Here is a 24,843-nt window from a genome sequence, read left to right on the forward strand (position 1 = left end):
GTGTTTTGAAGTATTTACAGTTGTATAGAATAGCTATTATTTACAATAATATTAGAGGAACAATCATATGCAGACTCTATGTGACCTGGATAACATGAATAGGGGGTATTTAACTTTGAATAGTGTGCTCAAGAAACACAAGTTACGTGAAGTATAGAAAATTAGGGAGAGAGAGGAAAATGGCAGCGGAGTAGGACGGAGCGACTGCAGTTCTCCTACACCTGGGAGAAAATCCTGGCAGATTTACAGAAGAACAGCGCAATCAATTCCCCAACCAACAATTCCCCGGCATTTATGACAATAAGAGATCAGAGATAGTGATGAACCAGACAGCTAGAGGTCGGTGGGGTCTCAGGGACTCGAGTAAGGACGGAGGCGACCAGACAGGCAGTAGCCATTAGCCAGCGCAAAAAGACCTCGGAACTGTGGCTGCCGCAGCAGTTGGAGACCAGAGGCTTCCTTCCGACTGTGCCCAGTGACAGGGGCCTCTGCCACGGAGAACTCATCAGGAGCTCGGCAACCCTGAAAAAGTCAAGGGCAGTGGCAGCGGTGGTGGCGGTGGCGACAGCGGGAGGTCAGCCATTGGCCGGCGCTTAAAGACCTTGGAGCCTTGGCTGCCTCAGCGGTCGGGACCCAGAGGCTTCCACCTGTGCTCAGCAACAGGGGCGTCTGAAGCACAGAGGACTCATTGCAATGCTGGCACCTGTGAGTAAAGACAAAAGCAGCAGCGGCAGGGCCGGCTGCCCTTGGGAGCCAGGCACCCCAGAGTAAAGTCAAAAGCAGCAGAAGTGGGACCAGCAGCCATTGGCCGGCAGGTAAAGACCTCGGAGCTGCTGCTGCCACAGCTTCCAAGGCTGAGAGGCTTCTGTCTACGGCCAGCATTGGGGCATCTACCACAGAGGACTCAGCGGGAACCCAGCAACTCTGAGTAAAGACAAAAGCGGCAGTGGCAGGACCGGCTGCCCTCGGCCAGCCCAAAATGCCTCGAGGCGCCGCTGCCGCTGTGTTAGGGGTGTAGAGGCTTCCGTCTGTGGCCAGTGCCACGGAGGACTCACAGGGAGCCGAGCACGCAGTGGGGCATTGGGCCGGCTGCAGGGTCCCTGAAAGAGCTGGCTCCCTCCCTCACCATCTAGGCGGAGCTGGGTGGCAGAGACCTCTCTGCCTAGGTGTGCAGGGAGGGTGGCAAGCCTGGGGGCCGTGCTCAGTTGCAATCTCTATGGTCGCCAGCCCACCAGCCTGCCAGCCCAGGAAATTTGAGAGGAGCATTGTACTAACCAGTCAGGTTGGGGATTGGGCTGGGCTGAGAGGCACGCTTTCTGGAGAAGTTTTTACTGGAAAGTGGACTGAGGTGTTCTCCTGTGAAGGCAGATTGACTTGCTTCTCACCCAGCCACAGGACTGGGAAGGACCAGTACTAGATCCTGTGGGACCAAGGCAGCCTGTCAGGTGGGCGGGTGCCTGCACCCCACTCTGGTAGCCTGGCTGGTGGGTGAGTGTGTGCCTGGGCCTACAACCCAGCCCACAGAGGGGTCCCAATGAAACCAGAAAAACCGGATTGGACACTTTGAAACCAACAAGGAAGAAGTATTTTTGTTTGTTTGTTTTTGGTTTTGGTTTTGTTTTTGTTTTTTTTACTTTTCTTTTTAAACATTTTCAGTAATCGAATATATATATTTTAATTTTATTGTTGCTGTATCTTTCAGTACTCTGTTCCTCTCCTTTCTTTTTTCCTGTTTTAGTCCTTCTTCATTTCACCCCAAAATTATTGCTTTTTCCTTACTTCTCTTGCCCTTTTTTGTGTGTTTGTTTGTAGGTCTCTATACCACTGTAAATACTTCACAACACATCTCTCAGGTCTTAGCCCATATTACAGGTTCCTGAATTCTATTACTGTAGTGATTAACTCTACTTGCTCACATGCTACGTCAATTTACTACACTTTACTCTTACCTTACCTCAAAATCTGACAACCCGCAACCTCACTGCTTTCTAGATACAACTCACAAGCCTTCCCTCCACAACAAGAGACTTATCTTTGGTCTATCCTTTCCTAGAGGTTGCAAATTGGGTTGAATATTACAGTTAACACTGTATAGAGCCTAAAGATCTTCTATCTCTTCTCTACTGGCTGTGACTGTAAATATCATAAAGTACTCTCCTGCTGTCATAAACCATTTTGCCTCCCCCTCCAGCTGATCACACACACAAAGAAAGGAGTAGTTGGAAGGAGAGAACATCAATATACCTGCAGGAGACTGCACCACTGAATTTCACAGGAATTCTACCACAGAAGTTCACACCATAAACCTAGGGAGTCAGAACAGATCAATCTAAGAAGCTGAAGCTAACAAGAAGAGTCTCATAAGCAATGGGAAGACAAAGAAACAATGCCCAAATGAAAGAAAAGGTGGAAGTCTCAGAAATAGTGTCAGATGAAAGAGAGGCAAGTCAGCTATCAGATATTGAATTCAAATCACTAGTTATCAGGAAATTCAAAGAGCTCACAATGAGCAACCAGAAACTAGAGGGGAGCTACCAGAAACTAGACTGGAGCTAAAATGAGCTCTCCGCAAACTATATCAACAAGAAAAAGGAAATAGAAACTATCACCAAAGGACAAGAAGAAATGAAGAATACAATTTCAGAACTGAAGAACACAGTAGAAGGAATGAAAAGCAGGATCGATGAGGCAGAAGATCAGATCAGCGAGTTGGAGGACACAGTAGAAAGAATCTCCCAGAAAGAGCAAGAAAAGGAAAAGAGGCTTAGAAAGAATGAAGAGGGAATCAGAGAAATGCAAGACAATATGAAAAGTAATAATATCTGAATAATAGGAATACCAGAAGGAGAAGGAGAAGAACAATGGATGGAAAACCTATTTGAAAGAGTAATGATGGAAAATTTTCCTAATTTGATGAGAGAAAAAGTTACACGAATCCAGGAATCACAGAGAGTCCCATTCAAGAGGAACCCAAAGAGGCCCCCTTCAAGACACATCATCATTAAAATGGCAAAATTTCAAGACAAAGAGAGAATCCTAAAGGCAGCAAGGGAGAAAAACGAAGTAACATAAAAGGGAGCCCAAATAAGGTTAGCTACTGACTTCTCAATGGACACATTCCAAGCAAGAAGAGAATGGCTAGAAATATTACAAGTAATGAGAACCAGAGGCTGGCAACCAAGGCTACTTAACCCAGCAAGGCTCTCAATCAAGATAGAAGGCCAAATAAAGAGCTTCCAAGACAAAAGAAGTCTAAAAGAATATGCCTGCATCAATCCAGTTCTACAAGAAATACTAAAAGGGCTGCTTTAAAGAAAGGAAGGAAAAGAGAGAGAGAGAGAGGAACTGTGGTACAAAAATGGCAATGAATAAGTACCTATCAATAATACCCTTAAATGTAAAGGGATTAACTGCCCCAATCAAAAGACATAGAATAGCTGAATGGATAAGAAAGCATGACCCACACATATGCTGCCTACAAGAGACCCACCTCAGGACAAAAGACCATCACAGAATAAAAGTGAAAGGCTGTAAACAAATTTTCCAAGCAAATAGTCAAGAAAAAAAAGCCAGGGAAGCAATTCTAATATCAGACAAAATAGACTTCAAAAAAATGGCCATAAAGAGTGACCCAGAAAGTCACTTCATAATACTCAAGGGAATAATCCACCAAGAAGACATTAACATCATAAATATATATGCACCCAACATAGGAGCACCCAAATATATAAAAAAAATCCTAGAAGACTTCAAGAAAGATATTGACAGCAACACAATTATACTAGGGGATTTTAACACCCCACTGTCAAAAATATCCGCAAGATCTATGGACAGATCTTCCAAACAAAATTTCAACAAAGGTATAGCTGCACTGAACAACACCCTAGATGAAATGGACTTGACTGATATACATAGAGCGCTTCATCCCAAAGAAGCTAAGTACACATTCTTTTCAAATACACATGGAACATTTTCAAAGATAGACCACATGATAGGACACAAAAGGAGCCTCAACAAATTCAAGAAAATTGTAATCATACCAAGCATTTTCTCTGACAACAAGGGACTGAAATTAGAAACCAACCCCAAAGAAAAAAAAACCAAACACCCCAAATCATGGAGACTGAATGGTATGCTATTAAACAATGAATGGGTCAAGATAGAAATTAGGGAAGAAATCAAAAAGTTTCTGGAAACAAATGAAAATTAACTCACAACAACCCAAAACTTATGGAACACAGAAAAGACGGTCCTGAGAGGGAAGTTCATAGCAATACAGGCTTACCTAAAGAAAATAGCATTTCAAACAAACAACCTAACCCGACCCCTGCAAGAACTCGAAGAACAACAACAAAGACAGCCCAGAGCAAGTAAAAGGAAGGAAATAACCAAGATCAGAGCAGAATTAAATGAAATAGAGACTAAAAGCACAATTCTAAGGATCAATGAATCCAGGAGTTGGTTTTTGAAAAGATAAACAAAATAGACAAGCCTTTAAGTAGGCTCACTAAGAAAAGAAGAGAGAGGACCCAAATAAACACAATCAGAAATGAAAGAGGAGAGATTAAAACTGATAGGACAGAAATAGAAGGAATTGTAAGGATTCCTATGAAGAACCGTATGCGAAGAAATTTGAAAACCTAGGTGAAATGGACAAATTTCTAGAAAAATATAATCTTCCAGAACTCAATGAAGAAGAAGTAGAAAGTGTGAACAGAGCAATAACAGCAAATGAAATTGAAGCCATAATAAAAAAACTCCCATCACACAAAAGCCCTGGACCAGATGGTTTCACAGGAGAATTCTACAAAGCATTTAAGGAAGAGCTAACCCCTATTCTTCACAGACTATTCCAAAAAATCCAAAATGATGGGAAATTCCCAAACTCTTTTTATGAAGCTAGCATTATCCTAATTCCAAAACCAGATAGAGACACAACAAAGAAAGAAAACTTTAGGCCAATATCGCTGATGAACATAGATGCTAAAATCCTCAACATAATATTGGCAAATTGCATCCAACAATACATCAAAAAGATCATACACCACAACCAAGTGGGATTCATCTCAGGGATGAAAGGATGGTTCAATATCCGCAAATCAGTAAATGTAGTACACCACATAAACAAAAGCAAAGACAAAAACCACATGGTCATATCAATAGATGCAGAAAAATCTTTTGATATGGTACAACACCCATTTATGATAAAGGTACTCAGCATAGTGGGAATAGAGTGGGCATTCCTCAATACAATAAAGGCCATATATGAAAGACCTACAGCCAACATCATACTCAATGGGCAAAAACTAAAAGCTTTTCTACGAAGATCGGGAACAAGACAAGATTGTCCACTTTCACCACTTCTATTTAATACAGTATTGGAAGTTCTAGCCAGAGGAATCAGACAAGAAAAGGCAATAAAAGGCATCCAAATTGGAAAACAGGAAACAAAACTGTCATTGTTTGCAGATGACATGATAGTGTACATGGAAAATCCTATAGACTCTACCAAAAAACTGCTCGAACTAATAAATGAATTTGGCAAAACAGCGGGATACAATGTCAATATCCAGAAATCAAAGGCATTTCTGTATACTAACAATGACTCAGCAGAAGCAGAAATCAAGGAAAAAATCCCATTCGATACAGCAAAAAGAAAAATAAAATATCTGGGAATAAATCTAACCAAGGAGGTTAAAAACCTGTATGCAGAAAACTACACAACACTGAAGAAAGAAATCAAGGAAAACACAAACAAATGGAGACGTATACCGTGTTCATGGATTGGAAGAATTAACATCATCAAAATGTCCATAGTACCAAAAGCAATTTTAGATTCAGTGCAATACCTATTAAAGTTCCAATGGCATATTTCACAGACGTAGAACAAACACTTCAAAAATTTATATGGAACCATAAAAGACCCCGAATAGCAGCTGCAATTTTGAGAAAGAAGAACAAAGTAGGAGGGATCACAATACCTGATATCAAACTGTATTATAAGGCCACTGTAATCAAAACAGCCTGGTACTGGCATAAAAAACAGTCACATAGACCAATGGAACAGAATAGAGAACCCAGAAATAAAACCAACTCTCTACAGTCAATTAATATTCGACAAAGGGGGCAGTAACATAAAATGAGGTAAAGAAAGCCTCTTCATCAAATGGTGTTGGGAGAACTGGACAGCTACATGCAAACAAATGAAACTCGAGCACCAACTTACACCATACACCGAAATAAATTCAAGGTGGATAAAAGACTTAAAAATAAGCCATGACACCATTAAAGTCCTAGAGGAGAACATTGGCAGGAAAATCTCAGATATTTCACACAGCAACATTTTTACTGATATGTCCCCAAAGCAAGAAATATAAAGGAAAGAATATACAAATGGGATCTCATCAAAATAAAAAGCTTCTGTGCAGCTAAAGAAAACAGCATCAAAATAAAAAGACAACCAACTGTATGGGAAAACATTTGCCAATGATACCTCAGACAAAGGTTTAATCTCCAAAATATACAAAGAACTCACATGACTTCACTCTAAGAAGACAACTAACCCAATTAAAAAATGGGAAAGGACTTGAACAGACACTTCTGCAAGGAGGACATACAGAGCATCCAGAGACACATAAAGAGATGCTCAATATCGCTTGCTATCAGAGAGATGCAAATTAAAACTACAATGAGATACCACTTTACACCGGTGAGAATGGCTATCATAAAGAAAGCAATAAACAACAAATGTTGGAGAGGGTGTGGGGAAAAGGGGACTCTGGTCCACTGTTGGTGGGATTGCAGACTGGTATAACCATTATGGAAAACAGTATGGAATTTTCTCAGAAAACTAAAATTGGACTTGCCTTTTGACCCAGCAATTCTACTGCTAGGATTGTATCCTAAGAACCCTAAAACACCAATCCCAAAGAACCTATGCACCCCAATGTTCATAGCAGCACAATTTACAATAGCCAAGAGTTGGAAGCAACCTAGGTGCCCGTCAGTAAATGAATGGATCAAAAAACTATGGTACATATACACAATGGAATTTTATGCTGAAGAAAGAAAGAAGCAGCTCCTACCTTTTGCAACATCATGGATGGAACTGGAAAGCATGATGCTGAGTGAAATAAGCCAGGTGTTGAAGGACATATACCATATTGTCTCACCTTTAACAGGAAGCTAAACAACAAAACAAACAAGCAAGCAAAATATAACCAAAGACACTGAAATAGAGAACAGACTGTCAGTTACCAGAGGGGAGAGGGGAGGGAATTTCAGGGGAAATAAAGGAGGGATTTTGAGGAAACTATATAAAGGATACATGGACAACAACTGAGAAGGGTGGAAATGGGAGGGAGGGCGGAGCATGGGGGGTGGGATGGGATGGGAGTAATAGACAGAAAACTGTACTTGAAAAATAAGTAAATAAAAAATTGGAGGAAAATAAAGAAAATTAGCAATACACTGTGGAGGAGAAAACAAGGGAAACCTGTCAAATTATACAATATAACCAGCCAAGGCGAAGAAGCATATACAGAAAAAGGAGGAATACAAAGATACTATTAAAATGTAAATGATGTGAGAATAATGAAAAAATAATAATACAAATATGTAGCAATTTGTGGCTTTTTTGCTATAGCAAATTTAAATTTGTTTCTCTGTCTCTACTGTTGGGATGCCCCCTCTGTGGGTCCAACTCTGCTCTTTTTTCAGCTCCAAGTTGTTTGTATCACTTTTGGGTAAAAAAAAAAAAGGCAGGAGAAGGGAGAAAGATGTGGTAAGTTTGGAAAGAAAGGAAGAAGGAATAAAACAAAAAAAGAAGAGAGGAAAATAACAATACAATACAATTAAAATAATTGTATTTTAATTGTATTAATAATTGTTATTAAATAACAATTACAATACAATTAAAATAACAATACAATAAAAAAGATAAAAGATGACTTAAAAAATAGCAAAAAAACCCCCTATCTCCTCTTGGTTTCAATCTGGCCAAATAGGTTTTCCTGGTCTCTTTGGTGGCAGCAGACTAAGGGGCAATTGGTGTGGTTTTCTTGGAGCCCTCTCCCAAGAACTAACCTGGCGCCTCTCCCCAGTGCCCCACAAAGGGTATTCTGGTCCTCTTCAGAGCACTCTTTTCCTGGGAGTCATCATGGTGGAGTGGGTTGCAGACACACGTGCATATACCAGCCAGGCCACCTGGGTCCAGTGTGTTAGGGCATGGACATTTCCCAGTTCTGTGGGGGAAAGCAAGGCCTTCCGCCCAACCTCGGGATCACTGCCAGGCTTGGTGGGGAGCAGGCCAAGTGGCTGTCCCAGGAGAATCCTTCCGTTCACTTTTTAAGAAATTCCTCCTTAAGATAGCCTGCTGCTCAGTACAGCCCAATTCTCCAGCCAGACCCGTGACTATGGGGGTTGGAGCCTGACACTGCACCTCTCAATTCTCCCAAGCTGGTGACCACAGACTCCATGGGTGATTACGGCACTTTGTCCTTATTCCCCTCTCTGCGACCTCAAGGAAACAGGTCTCTCCCAGTGTTGCCCAACCTTGCTTGTCCAGGGAGGGAGGGAGCTGATGACCCGGCTCTCTCCCAAGGACCCTGTAGCAGGCCTGGGGCTCCCAAATAGTCCGTGGTAGACCTGCTGGGTGCTGGCCTGTGTGGGGGCTGAGGCTGCCGCCACTGCTTGTCTTCTTCCATTCAGGTCCCTGATACCCTACTGTTCTGCAGCCATCTCCTTACCACGTGGTTCTTCAGTGTCTGCTACAATTTCTGGTCTCTTATTTTCATATATGCTGGGGAACTGTTGGCTGTTTGCTTTGTTCCTCCGTGGAGCAGCCAGATTTTTCTCCATGTGTAGGGGGAGATGGAATCTGCTCCATCCTACTTCATCGCCATCTTACCTCTCAGTTTCTTCACAATTAAACTCTGATCAACTCAGGTAAGTACTATTGTTAGCCTACTTAGGTATAGAGATCAAAGCACAGACAGTGACTTGGATGGAGAGGTAGGAAAATGAAGGTCTGAATCCAACAAGTTTGACTCCAGGGACTGTGTTCTAAATACTTATATTCCATGTGTCCTTTATACATTTTTCTGAAAACCCTTCCCCATTTCCCCCTCACTATCCCCTCCTACCTTCCCTCTGGTTACTGTAACTTAAATGTAAGTTTATGATCTTTGTAAATATACTTATTTTGACTGATAAAAAATAAATAGTTATATTCCAGTCCTCTTCTCAACTGAAATCCCAAATCATATGAATGAGACATGGTGTCTTTTTCTTAAATTTCCGTTGGAAAATATCATTTGAAGTTTGTTTTACATTTGCAAACTCTTACCTCAACTTCTCACAAAAATATCTTAGTTTCAAACCAATCTTTATTTGCTTTCCAGAGTGAAGCAAGGTAAGCTTCACTACCCAGTTGCCTGAGATGTGGGGTGCACAGTGGAATTCTTGTTGCGATTGTTGTGGTTGATCAAATGGAGAAGCAATATCAACCTTAGGACTTTTCTACAATACCAAATTGATTATATTTCACAATACCCTCATGGAGTTTATTTTTATATTAAAAATGAATTGATATCATTATTGAACTAGGTAGCCTTTGGGGTTTAGATGCCTGGAAACAGAATGTTAGTGATGGTAGTAACATAGCTGTGTTAACTAGCTGCTATGTGTGCTTACTTTTTCAGTCAAAGCTAACATTTAAATTCAAGCAGAAAGATCCATAAATATTGATTTGAAGGAATGTTCATAATATATTGTCAAGTGGAAAAAGAAAGTCACTGAGTAAATTAATAATATGATTCTATATTTTAATAAAAGAAAGAAAATCTATATAAAATATCACTGAGACACAGAATATTAGAACTAGGGAGGTACTTAGGTAGCAAAATTTAACCATCTTATTATATTTACAAGCAAATTTTTGGTCCATAAAGTGATACAACTATCAATTCCACAGCCCTTACCTTTCAGAAGCCCACTAGGTAACTCTGTCTGCAGGCTGTGCCTGTACCAAGTCAATCAAAAGACAAAGCACCCAACAACAGAGCTACAATTTTGAGATAGGGAACCATTAGCGAAAACATGATTCTCATTTTAAGCTCTAAACAGACCTGTAACAGAGAGTGGTATATTTTTCTTCTAAATTCAAGGTCATTAAAATGGGTACTTTTATTTTAAAGCATTTATTTATTTATTTAAATACTTTTGATTTTTATTGTTGTTCAAGTACAGTTTTCTGCCTTTTCCCAAAACTCCTCCCTACTACCCCAGCCTTCTCCACTTCCCTCCACTGTTTCCACCCTCCTTATTATTGCCCATGTGTCCTTCATATTCCTCTAAACCCTTCACCCTTTTCCCCCATTAACCCCTTCCCTGTCCCCTCTGGTTACTGTCAGCTTGTTCCCAGTTTCAATGCCTTTCGTTATATTTTACTCGCTTGTTTGTTTTTTTTTATTAGGTTCCACTTAAAGGTGAGATCATATGGTGTTTGTCTTTCACTGCCTGGCTTTTTTCACTTAGCATAATGCTCTCCAGTTCCATCCATGCTGTTGCAAAGGGTAGGAGCTCCTTCTTTCTTTCTGCTGTACAGAATTCCATTTTGTAAATGTACCGTAGTTTTTTGATCCATTCATTTACTGATGGGTACTTAGGTTGCTTCTAGCACTTGGCTCGAATACTTCTAATATTTTTAGAATGATTTTTTTTAGTATTTATGAATACTTCTAAATACTTTTAATATTCCTTCTAATCTCTGATTTTTCTCTACCTGAAGGTTCCACTGTTTTTCCTTTATAATTTTATTAATTTTACCGTGTTTACTTTATTTCATAATGTTAATTTGAAGTATTTTTGAGACTTCTGGCCAAGATGGAGGCATAGGTAGATACATTTTGCCTCTTCTCACAACCAAAAGAAAGACAACAACAAATTTTAAAAAGATAACCAGAACTAACAGAAAATCAAACTATATGGAAGTCTGACAACCAAGGAGTTAAAGAAGAAACTTTTGTTCAAACCAGTAGGAGGGGTGGAAATGGGCAGCTGGGGTGGAGAGGACTAATGGCAAGGCAGAGGCTAACAGACCATGCATGGCGGTGGCTGCCAGAGTGGGTGGTTCCAGGTTTGCATGGGGATAAACTGGGAGGAACAACTGGGTAGCAAGACAGACTGCACAGTTCCAGTGCTGGGAAATAAAGCCTCAAAACCTTTGATTGAAAAAACCCATAGTGGTTGAGGTGGCAGGAGAAACTCTCAGTCTCACAGGAGAGTTCATTGGAGAGACCCACAGGGTCCTAGAATGTACACATAACCATCCACTCAGGAATCAGCACCAGAAGGGCTCAATTTGCTTTTGGGTAGCAGAGGAAGTGACTGAAAGTCACCAAGAGCTGAGCAACTGTCACTGTTCCCTCTCAGACCCCACTCCTGCATACAGCCCCACAACACAGTGACGGGTTGCTCCACCCTGGCAAATACTTAAGGCTCCACCCCTCACTATGTGAGAGGCTCACCAAGACAATATATATATAGCCCAAATGAAAAAACAGATCAAAGCTTCAGAAAAATTATAACTAAGTGATGAAGAGAAAGCCAACCTATCAGATGCACAGTTCAAAACACTGGTCATCAGGATGATCAGAGAAATGTGGTTAAATCTGGTCACAAAATAGAGGGAAAAATGAAGGCCATGCAAGGTTTAATAAAGAAGAATATACAGGGAATCAACAGTGATGGGAAGGATATAGGAACTCAAATCAACAGCTCAGATCAGAAGGAAGAAAGAAACATTGAACCAGAACAGAGTGAAGAAACAGGAATTCCAAAAAATGAGGAGAGGCTTAGGATCCTGGTGGACAACTATAAATGTTTCAACATTTGAATCATAGGGATACCAGGAGGAGAAGAGGAAGAGCAAGAAATTGAAAACTTATTTGAAAACATAGTGAAGGAGAACTTCCCCAATCTGGCAAAAAAATAGACTTCTAGGAATTCCAGAAAGCTTATAGAGTCCCCAAAATGTTGGACTCAAGGAAGCATACACCAAAGCCCATCGTAATTACATTACCCAAGATTAAAGAGAAGGAGAGAGTATTAAAAGCAGCAAGAGAAAAGGAGACAGTTGCCTACAAAGGAGTTCCTATAAGACTATCAGTTGATTTATCAAAGCAAACCTTACAGGCACAAAGGGGCTGGAAAGAAGTATTCGAAATCACGAGAGGCAAGGACCTATACCCAAGATCAATCTATCCAGGAAAGCTATAATTTAAAGTGGAAGGGCAGATAAAGTGCTTCCCAGATAAGATCAAGTTAAAAGAGTTCATCATCACCAATCCTTTTTTACATGAAATGTTAAAGGGACTTATCTAACAGAAAGAAGATAAAAACTATGAACTATTAAATTGACAATAAACTCATAACTATCAACAACTGAATCTAAAAAATGAACTAAGCAAACAACTAGAACAGGAAAAGATTCACAGAAATAGAGATCACATGGAGGGTTATTCATGGGGAGGAGGAGGGGGAGAATGGGGGAAAAGGTACAGGGAATAAGAAGAATCATTGTTAGGCATAAAACAGATAATGTGAGGTTGAGAATGGCATGGGAAATGTAGAAGCCAAGGAACTTATATATATGACCCATGGACGTGAACTAAGTGGAGAAGATGATGGTGCAGGTGGGTACAGGGCGGAGGGAAATAAGGGGATAAAAAATGGGGCAACTGTAATAGCATAATCAATAAAATATATTTATAAAAGAAAAAAAATAAATAGTAAGGACTGTAGGGGACTGGTTTGTTTTGGTCTGGCAAATGTGACTCGGCTCTGTACATAAAACCTACAGAAGCAAAGTGGAGAGCAGGAGCCAGACCTTCAAATCAAGTTTTCCCCTGGGAATCAGGCCTAGAAAATGTATACAGATTGTTATGGCTTGCTCTTGCTAAAACTCCATCACCCTGGTCTAAAACAACAAATGTGTATTGTCTATCTTCAAGGTAATACCCAAAGCCTGTGTGAGTTTTCCCAAGGACAGAGCTAATCAGCTCATCGCCATTCCCCTCTGCATGTTATTTTCGTTTCCTTGATTGTACCTAAAATGTAGACAATAATATTCTATGTAATAGGTAATAAATCTTTCTCTGATGTAAGACGCTGGGAAAACAATAAAAGCCTGTCTAGGCAAGGGTCGGGGCATTCCCCTCTTGAGGGAGTAGCCGAGGCATCCATAGGCACTCTCCCCTTGAGAGAGTAGTCATGCCTGTTCCCTTTTTCCACACAGGATTGCTGTCACCTGTGCATTTATTCTTGTCATTAGCCACAACAGGTGGACTCTGCTGTCCGGAGTCCACCACAAAGGACTGTTCTGTATAAAGTATAAAACTTGCCCTAACACCTAGTACAAGGACTAGCTGAAAGTAGAAAGTTAATACTTGCTGAATGAATAAATTAAAAATTGAAGTCACTTGACTTTTTCCTGAATATTTTTGTTTCTTGATATTAAAGCAAGGTTTTAGTGGCTGAGAAAATTATACTTTAAAACAAGTGTATAATAGATAGAAATTGAATAAATGTTACATTTAGTTGAAAATTAAGCTATTTAGACAAGGGGTTTATGCATCCTCATTTTTTATTGCATTAGTTAGTAAACATGTGAACTAGTCCCATATAAATGAGGTACCCACTCCCATTGCTGCACCATGCAATGCTATATCTATTCCCAGCAGTTCAGGGTCTGAATAATGAACTGAATATACGCTTGCTAAATAATGCTTTGCTTCCCATCTAGGTGCCGTGCATCATTGCTTTTTTCCTGCTCATCTCTGTCTGGTTCTCCATCAAACTCTTTGGGGGATGACTTTCATAATGTTTATTTGAAATGACCAAAGTAAAGTGAGACCAGGAGAAAGGACACATGAAAATTAGCCCTAGATCTTTTTCCAAAAATGTTCATGGTCGTGGGAAATTCACACCATGCTTACTTAGCCTCTGAATTCTCATTTAAGAGAGATATGGCCCTGGCTGGTGTGACCCAGTGGGTTGAGTGCCAGCTTGCAAACCAAAAAGTCACTGGTTCAATTCCAGGTCAGGGCATATGCCTGGGTTGCAGACCAGGTCCCCAGTTGTGCACATGGAAGAGGCAACCAATCAATGTATCTCTCACACATTGATGTTTCTCTCCCTCTTTTTCTCCCTCCATTCCCTTCTCTCTAAAAGTAAATCAATAAAATCTTTTTTAAAAGATGAGAGATATGTAGTAGGTCATTGTTTGCCAAAATGTTTTGATTTAATTTTCATTTTTGAGTGAAATTTTTTCACAGAAAAGCTCACTGTCATTGACAACTTCCATGTAACATAATTGAACCCAGATAAGTATGTTAATTAAAGTTTAAAAACTACTTCATGATGTACATCCAAAAAAAATGAGAGATATTTGCAGAGAAAAAAATGGCATTGGAGTAGGATGAAGCGACTCCAGTTCTTGTACCCCTGGGAGAAAATCCTGGCAGATGCACTGAGGAACAGCACAATCAATTCCCCAACCAACAATCCCCCAGCATTTATGAAAATAAGAGACCAGAGATAGTGACGGACCAGACAGCTACAGGCTTGTGGGGTCTCAGGGACAGGAGTAAGGACGGAGGTGGCCGGGCTCGCGGCAGCCCTTGGCTGGCACATAACAGCCCTGAGCCATGGCTGCCGCAGCGGTCAGGGCCCAGAGGCTTCCGTCTGCACCCAGTGACAGGGGGATCTGCCACGGAGGACTCATTGGGAGCCAGGCACCCCAGAGTAAAGTCAAAAGCAGCAGCGGCGGGACCAGCAGCACTCGGCCGGCGCCTAACGGCCTTGGAGCTGCTGCTGCTGCAGCTTTCAGGGCCCAGAGGCTTCCATCTCAGGCCAGTGTCAGGGCCTCTGCCACAGAGGACTCATCAGGAGCCCGGCACCTGTGAGTAAAGACAAAAGTGGCAGCAGCAGGGCCAGCTGCCCTCGGCCAGCCTGTAATGCCTCGGAGCCGCTGCTGCTGCTGCTGCTGCATTAGGGGTGTAGAGGATTCCGTCTGTGGCCAGTGCCAGGGAGGACTCATCAGGAGACCAGTACCCAGTGGAGCCTTGGGCTGGCTGCAGGGTCCTTGGAAGAGAGCTGGCTCCTTCCCTCACCATCTAGGCGGGGCTGGGTGGAAGACACCTGTCTGCCTAGGATTGCAGGGAGGGTGGCAAGGACATGGGTCCGTGTTCAGTTGCAATCTCTGTGGTCGCCAACCCACCAGCCCGCCAACCCAGGAAATTTGAGAGGAGCATTGTCCTAAACAGTTAGGTTGGGGATTGGGCTGGGCTGAGAGGCACACTTTCTGCAGAAGTTTTTATTCGAAAGTGGACTGAGGTGTTCTCCTGTGAAGGCCGTTTGACTTGCTTCTCACCCAGGCACAGGACTGGCAAGGACCAGTACCAGATCCTGTGGGACCCAGGCAGCCTGTCGGGTGGGTGGGGCCCTCACCCTAGTCTGGTAGCCTGGCTGTCTCACGGAAGTATGCCTAGGCCTACAACCCAGCCCAGAGAGGGGTCCTGCTGAAACCAGAAATACCGGATTGGACAGTTTGAAACCAACAAGGAAGGAGGGTTTTGGGGTTTTTTTAACCTTTTTTTAACTGTTTTCAGTAATCGTATTTTTTAAAATTTTATCGTTGCTGTATCATTCAGTACTCTGTTCCTCTCCTTTCTTTTTTCCTGTTTTAGTCCTTTTTCCTTTCATCCCAAACTTATTGCTTTTTCATCACTTCTACTGCACTTTTTTTGTGTCTGGTTGTTTGTTTGTTGCTTTCTATACCACTGTAAATACTTTACAACACATCTCTCGGGTCTTAGCCCACTTTACAGGTTCCTGAATTCTATTACTGTAGTGATTAACTCTACTTGATCACACGCTATGCCTATTTACTATTTGTTACTCTCACCTTACCTCAAAATCTGACCACCCACAACCTCACTGCTTTCTAGATACAACTCACAAGCCTTCCCTCCCCAACAAGAGACTTATCTTTGGTCTATCCTTTTTTAAAAGTGGCAAATTGGGTTGAAGATTACAGTTAACACTATATAGAGCCTAAAGATCTTCTGTCTCTTCTCTACTGGCTGTGACTGCAAATATCATAAAGTACTCTCCTGCTGTCATAAACCATTTGCCTCCCCCTCCAAATGATCACAAACACACACAAAGAAAGGAGTAGGTGGAAGTGGAGAACATCAAGATACCTGCAGGAGACTGCACCACTGAATTTCACAGGTATTCTACCACAGAAGTTCACACTATAAACCCAGGGACTTAGAACAGATCAATTTAAGGAGCTGAAGCTAACAAGAAGAGTCTCATAAGCAATGGGAAGACAAAGAAACAATGCCCAAATAAAAAACAAGGTGGAAGTTTCAGAAAGAATATTAGATGAAAGAGAGGCAAGTGAGCTATCAGATACTGTATTCAAAGAACTAGTTATCAGGAAATTCAAAGAGCTCACAATGAGCTACAAGAAACAAGAGGGGAGCTACCAGAAACTAGACTGGAGCTAAAATGAGCTCTCTGCAAACTATATCAACATGAAAACAGAAATAGAAACTATCACCAAAGGACAAGAGGAAATGAAGGATACAATTTCAGAACTGAAGAAAACAGCAGAAGGAATGAAAAACAGCATCGATGAGGCAGAAGATCAGATCAGCGAGTTGGAGGACACAGTAGAAAGAATCTCCCAGAAAGAGCAAGAAAGGGAAAAGAGGCTCAAAAAGAATGAAGAGGGATTAAGACAAATGCAAGACAATATGAAACGTAATGATATCTGAATAATGGGAATACCAGAAGGAGAAGAAGAACAAGGGATAGAAAACATATTTGAAAGAGTAATGATGGAAAATTTTCCTAATTTGATGAGAGAAAAAGTTACACGAATCCAGGAATCACAGAGAGTCCCATTCTAGAGGAACCCAAAGAGGCCCCCTTCAAGACACATCATCATTAAAATGGCAAAATTTCAAGACAAAGGGAGAATCTTAAAGGCAGCAAGGGAGAAAAACGAAGTAACATAAAAGGGAGCCCAAATAAGGTTAGCTACTGACTTCTCAGTGAAAACACTCCAAGCAAGAAGAGACTGGCAAGAAATATTTCAAGTAATGAGAACAAGAGACCTACAACCAAGGCTACTTAACACAGCAAGGCTCTCAATCAAGACAGAAGGCCAAATAAAGAGCTTCCAAGACAAAAGAAGTCTAAAAGAAAATGCCTGCACCAAACCAATTCTAAAAGAAATACTAAAAGGGCTGCTTTAAGGAAAGGGATGAAAAGAGAGAGACAGAGAGGAACTGTGGTACAAAAATGGCAATGAATAAGTACCTATCAATAATAACCTTAAATGTAATGGATTAAATGCTCCAATCAAAAGACATAGAATAGCTGAATGGATAAGAAAGCATAACCCACACAAATGCTGCCTACAAGAGACCCACCTCAGGACAAAAGACCATCACAGAATAAAAGTGAAAGGCTGGAAACAAATTTTCCAAGCAAATAGTTAGGAAAAAAAAGCCGGGGTAGCAATTTTAATATCAGACAAATTATACTTCAAAAAAATGACCATAAAGAGTGACCCAGAAAGTCACTTCATAATACTCAAGGGAATAATCCACCAAGAAGACATTAACATCGTAAATATATATGCACCCAACATAGAGGCACCCAAATATATAAGAAAAACCCTAGAGGACTTCAAGAAAGATATTGACAGCAACACAAATATAGTAGGGGACTTTAACACCCCACTGTCAAAAATGGACAGATCTTCCAAACAAAATATCAACAAAGGTATAGCTGCACTGAACAACACCCTAGATGAAATGGACTTGACTGATATATATAGAGCCCTTAATCCCAAAGAAGCTAAGTACACATTCTTTTCAAATGCACATGGAACATTTTCAAAGATAGACCACATGATAGGACACAAAAGGAGCCTGAACAAATCCAAGAAAATTGAAATCATACCAAGCATTTTCTCTGACCACAAGGGATTGAAATTAGAAACCAACCCCAAAGAAAAAAAACCCAAACACCCCAAATCATGGAGACTGAATGGTATGCTATTAAACAACAAGTGGGTCAAGATTGAAATTAGGGAAGAAATCAAAAAGTTTCTAGAAACAAAGAAAATGAACTCACAACAACCCAAAACATATGGGACACAACGAAGGCAGTCCTGAGAGGGAAGTTCATAGCAATACAGGCTTACCTAAAGAAAATAGAAACATTTCAAACAAACAACCTAACCGTATGCCTGCAAGAACTTGAAGAACAACAACAAAGACAGCCCAGAGCAAGTAGAAGGAAGGAAATAACCAAGATCAGAGCAGAATTAAATGACATAGAGACTAAAAGGACAATTCTAAGGATCAATGAATCCAAGAGTTGGCTTTTTAAAAAGATAAACAAAATAGACAAGCCTTTAAGTAGGCTCATTAAAAAAAAGAAGAGAGGGGACCCAAATAAACACAATCAGAAATGAAAGAGGAGAGATTAAAATTGATACCACAGAAATAGAAGGGATTGTAAGGATTCGTATGAAGAACAGTATGAGAAGAAATTTGAAAACCTAGGTGAAATGTACAAATTTCTAGAAAAATATAATCTTCCAGAACTCAGTGAAGAAGAAATAGAAAGCCTGAACAGACCAATACCAGCAGATGAAATTGAAGCCATAATCAACACAAAAGCCCCGGAATAGATGGTTTCACAGGAGAATTCTACAAAGCATTTAAGGAAGAGCTAACCCCTATTCTTCGAAGGCTATTCTAAAAAATCCAAACTGATTGGAAACTCCCAAACTCTTTTTATGAAGCTAGCATAATCCTAATTCCAAAACCAGATAGAGACACAACAAAGACAGAAAACTTTAGGCCAATATCGCTGATGAACATAGACGCTAAAATCCTCAACAAAATATTGGCAAATTGCATCCAAAAATACATTAAAATGATCATATTCCACACCCAACTGGGATTCATCCCAGGGATGCAAGGATGGTTTAATATCCACAAATCAGTAAATGTAATACACCACATAAACAAAAGCAAAGACAAAAACCACGTGGTCATATCAATATATGTGGGGAAAGCTTATGATAAGGTACAATACCCATTTATGATAAAAGTACTCAGCAAAGTGGGAATACAGGGAGCATTCCTCAATATAATAAAGGCCATATATGGAAGACCTACAGCCAACATAATACTCAATGGACAAAAACTACAAGCTTTTCCACTAATATCAGGAACAAGACAAGGTTGTCTACTTTTACCACTTCTATTTATAATAGTATTGGAAGTTTTAGCCTCAGTGATCAGGCACCAAAAGGAAATAAAAGGCATTCAAATTGGAAAGGAGGAAACAAAACTATCATTGTTTGCAGATGATATGATAGTGTACATGGAAAATCCTATGGACTCTACCAAAAAATTGCTCGACCTAATAAATGAATTTGGCAAAACAGCGGGATACAATGTCAATATCCAGAAATCAAAGACATTTTTGTATACCAACAATGAATCAGCAGAAGCAGAAATCAAGGGAAAAAATCCCGTTCAATATAGCAAAAAGAAAAATAAAATACCTAGGAATAAACCTAACCAAGGAGGTAAAATACCTGTATGCCCAAAACTACACAACAGTGAAGAAAGAAATCAAGGAAGACACAAACAAATGGAGACGTATACCGTGTTCATGGATTGGAAGAAATAACATCATCAAAATGTCCATACTACCCAAAGCACTTTACAGATTCAATGCAATACCTGTTAAAGTACCAATGGCGTATTTCGCAGACATGAACAGACATTTCAAAAATTTATAGGGAACCATAAACGACCCTGAATAGCAGGTGCAATTTTGATAAAGAAGAACAAAGTAGGAGGGATCACAATACCTGATATTAAACTGTATTACAAGCCATTATAATCAAAACAGCCTGGTAGTGGCATAAAAGCAAGCACATAGACCAATGGAACAGAACAGAGAACCCAGAGATAAACCCAACTCTCTACAGTCAATTAACATTCAACAAAGGGGGCAGTAACATAAAATGGAGTAATTGTAGCTTCTTCAACAAATGATGTTGGGAGAACTGGACAGCTACATGCAAAAAAATGAAACTTGAGCACCAACTTGCACCATACACCAAAATAAATTCAAGGTGGATAATAGACTTAACTAAAACCGTGACACCATTAAAGTCCTAGAGGAGAACATTGGCAGGAAAATATCAGATATTTCACGCAGCAACATTTTTACTGATATGTCTTATAGAGCAAGAAATATAAAAGAGGAGTAAGGAATAAACAAATGGGATCTCATCAAAATAAAAAGCTCCTGTGTGACTAAAGAAAACAATGTTAAAATAAAAAGAGAACCAACTGTTTGGGAAAACATATTTGCCAATGATACCTCAGACAAAGGCTTAATCTCCAAAATATACAAATAACTCACTCAACTCCACTCTAAGAAGACAACTAACCCAATTAAAAAAGGGGGAAAGGACTTGAACAGACACTTCTCCAAGGAGGACATACAGAGGATCCAGAGACACATGAAGAGATGCTCAATATCACTTGCTATCAGAGAGATGCAAATTAAAACCACAATGAGATACCACTTTACACTGGTGAGAATGGCTATCATAAACAAATCAATAAACAACAAATGTTGGAGAGGGTGTGGGGAAAAGGGGACTCTGGTCCAGTGTTGGTGGGATTGCAGACTGGTACAACAATTATGGAAAACTCTATGGAATTTTCTCAGAAAACTAAAATTAGACCTGCCTTTTGACCCAGTAATTCCACTATTAGGAGTATATCCTAAGAACCCTGAAACACCAATCCAAAAGATCCTATGCACCCCAATGTTCGTAGCATCACCATTTACAATAGCCAAGAGTTGGAAACAACCTAGGTGTCCATCAGTAAATGAATGGATCAAAAAACTATGGTACTTATACACAATGGAATTCTATGCCGCAGAAAGAAAGAAGGAGCTCCTACCTTTTGCAACAGCATGTTTGGAACTGGAAAGCATTATGCTGAGTGAAATTAGCCAGGTGTTGAAGGACAAATACCATATGATCTCACCTTTTACAGGAAGCTAAACAACAAAACAAACATGGAAGCAAAATAAAACCAAAGACACTGAAATAGAGAACAGGATGACAGTAACTGAAGGGAGGGAAGGAGGGAATTTCAGGGGAAATAATGGAGGGATTTAGAGGAAGATATATAAAGGATACATGGACAACAACTGAGAAGGGTGGAAATGGGAGGGAGGGGGGAGCATGGGGGGTGGGATGGGATGGGAGTAATAGACAGAAAACTGTACTTGAAAAATAATTAAATAAATTTTAAAAATAAAATTAGATATTTGCTATAAAACAATAGAAAAAATTAATTTATTAAGACATGTTAAATTTGTACAATGGAATATCATTCAGCAATAAACAGGAACAAACTACTGATGCATGTAACAATATGGATGAATCTCAAAAGTGTGTTAAGAGAAACCATACAACAAAGTACATACTGTGTGATTCCACTTATAGTCAATTAGAAAATATAAAAAGTAACACATAGTAAAAGGAATTATATCAGTGTTTGTCAGAAATTGGGAATGGACTAAGAGGGGTAAGACTACAAAAAGAGACAAGGAAACTTTTGGAGGTGATGGAATTGTTAGGTAGCTTGACTGTGATACTATTTCTGTGGGCATCTGTCAAAATGCATAAGCTTATTATACATAAATTATACCATGATCAAGTTGATTAAAATCAGTGCATTAAATAATTCTGAAGTCTCTATAGTTTGAATGCTGTGAATGGGATCTGGAATCTGCCAGACATGGAATTAAATACTGACTATGCTGTTTACCAGCTGTGTAGTTATAGGAAAATCATTTTACCTTTAGGAGTCTCAGTTTCCTCACATCTAATATTGCTGATAATAACACTACTTTATCAAATTGTTTTGAAAATAATATGTGATAAGTACTCAATAAATGTTAAATGTGTTTAGAATTATTTGATTCCAAATTATTTTGTAGACAATATTGAAAAAGTTTAGTGGTGGCATATGTGTGATCTTCATTCTAATATATTTTTTAAAATTATTTTGTTGTTGTTCAAGTACACTTGTCTGCATTTACCGCCTACCACTTTCCCCACCCCAGCCATCCCCACCTCCCTCCCCTGACTGCACACCCCCCTTGGTCTCATCCATGTGTCCTTTATAGTTGTTCCTAAAAGTCCTCCCCTCTCTGTCCTCCCATTATCCCTTCCCACCTCTCCTCTGGTTACTGTCAGATCGTTCTTTATTTCAATGTCTCTGGTTATATTTTTCTTGTGTGTTTTGTTGATTAGGTTCCAGTTAAAGGTGAGATCATATGATATTTGTCTTTCACTGTCTGGTTTATTTCACTTAGCATAATGCTCTCCAGTTCCATCCATGCTGTCACAAGGGTATGAGCTCCTTTCTTTCTGCTGTGTAGTATTCCATTGCATAATTGTACCATTGTTTTTTGATAGATTCCACTACCAATCATATATCACTTTATTTTTTCATTTAATTCTTATTCAAGTACAGTTTTCAAGAGGGGAGAGAATCATAGGGGAAAGGGAGTTATTCACATGAATAAGTATTAAGGGCAGGGAATATAAATATATATATAACTTTAGAAAAGTCTCAAGTCCTTTGGGCCTCAGTTTTGCCATCATTAACATGGAAATAATTATGGTGTTAGGTGTTAGGACTATAAAACAAAATAATAGATTTGAAAGAAGTTTAGAAAAAGAAAAAACACCCTACACAAATGCAAGAAACGGCTATAATTTTCTCATGATTCTGAATAACTTAATGGATGGACACTAATGTATTATATGTATAAAAGAGTAAAAATATGCTTGCAAGAGAAATTGAAGTCTCAGGAGAGGTACTGTTATGGGGTAGAAGTACTTCCTGAGGCTTTCCATATGACAATTTCATGCTCTTCCAAGGATAAAGTCAGACCCTTTAAACTTTTTTCTTCATCAATAGAGATGTAGCTAGTGTTATTTCATTTGTTTGTTTGTTTGTTTGTTTATTGTTGTTCAGTTACAGTTGTCCAGGTTTTTCCCCCATTCCATTTCTCACTCCTACCCCATCCCTTCCACTCCCACAGTCAATCCTCTTCATTGTCCGTGCCCATGAGTCCTCTACTAGTGTTTGTTTGCTTGCCCATTCCTCTTCTTTCTCTCATTACCTCCCTTCTTCCTCCCCTGTAGTCACTGTCAGTTCTTTATTTTAGAAGTTTAGAAGCAAAGAAGGCTTATGCCCTTTTCACTGTAACTTTTCTCATTGCCTCTTTAATATCTCTGTTCCTCAGGCTATATAATAGAAATCTTATCATGGGTGTCAAAGCCCCATAAAATACTGAGATATACTTGTCTTGGTCAGGGCATGACTTGGACTGATGCTTCACATACATAGAGATGGCTGCCCCATAGGAGATTGTCACACAGTCAGATGAGAATTGCAGATAGTAAAGACCTTGAGCCTACCCTGGACTTAGTGAATCTTTAGGACAGCAGTGACAATTTGGACATAGGAAAGGAGAACAAACCCAAAGGGCAAGAGCAAAGTTAAGATACCTGTGACAAGGATCATAAGCTTATTGAAGCTAGTAGCAGAACAAGTCAGCTCCAGGAGGAAGAGAGTCTCATAGACAAAATGGTTGATGACATTAACCCCAGAGAAGTAAAGATGCAGGGATAAGATGAGCATGGCAGTGAGCCAAACAGACACACACTGGGCCATTCATGACCATAAAATTGTGCAGGGGATTGCTGATAACAACCACTCGGTCATAGGCATCACAGCCAGTAGGAGGCACTCTGCTTTGGCCAAGAACAAGGAGACACTCATTTGGAGAACAAGGAAAGGTGAGGATGGGCAGAAAAGCAATGCAATAAGGCCTGGGACATAAAGAGTGTTCCATGGGAAAAGTCTAAGATAGGTTATTAAGGAAAAAGTACATTGGAATGTGGAGGCAGGGGTAAATATGTATAAGAATTTTGATAAGGCAATTCCCCAACAGAGTGCTGAGGTAAGTTATTAACACATATGTGAAAAATGTGACTCTCCACTCAGGATAGTTGGAGTTTCCAATAAGGAGAAACTGAAACACTACTGTAGCATTGTCCATGGTCATTCTTCCCATTTGCCTAATTTTACCTGAAACAGTGAGAATAAAGATGGAAGGGTTCTGTGAAGAAGGTGGAAATAATTAGGGTGTACAGGATTATTTTCTTCATTCTTTTCAAAGGTATGAAATGCAAATGGTGAAAGTAAAGTAAGAACTGAATCAAAGCTGAAAATATTCCCCTCCATCGGAAAATAGCAAATTCCCCCATGCTTTTGAAAATGGTGGTATGAAAAGTTCTCTAATTTCTTCCAACACATGCATTCTTGGATCATTTTTTTTTCAAGGAAGAAGAGAATAAAAGGAGGTTATCTTCCTGTTTATCTCACTTTTTCTTCATTTTCCAAGGCATCTGATTGTTTAGTTACTTTGTTTTTTGTTTGTTTGTTTGTTTGTTTTTAGTTACTTTGATTTACCACTCTCCACCAAGGGGTTACCTCTGACAGTCTTAGCTAAAATATTGCCTATTCTTGTGTTTGCCAGTCCTACATTGTTCATGCCTCCTTTTTCCCATTGTGCTAGTATTTACCATGGTACTTAACACAGAGCGCTGCAAAGTACTTTTTTGATTTGAAT

At 39.9% G+C, this 24,843-nt stretch overlaps 1 pseudogene; it reads right to left on the reverse strand.

The window, feature by feature from the left end:
* Positions 1–23,394: 23,394 nt before the first annotated feature.
* On the reverse strand, positions 23,395–24,276 carry LOC118992167 (olfactory receptor 13H1-like; annotated as a pseudogene).
* Positions 24,277–24,843: the final 567 nt, after the last annotated feature.

The sequence above is a fragment of the Sturnira hondurensis genome, unplaced genomic scaffold (genome assembly GCF_014824575.4).
Source record: "Sturnira hondurensis isolate 20B ecotype Veracruz unplaced genomic scaffold, ASM1482457v3 Scaffold0007988, whole genome shotgun sequence".
NCBI classification, from domain to species: Eukaryota; Metazoa; Chordata; class Mammalia; order Chiroptera; family Phyllostomidae; genus Sturnira; species Sturnira hondurensis.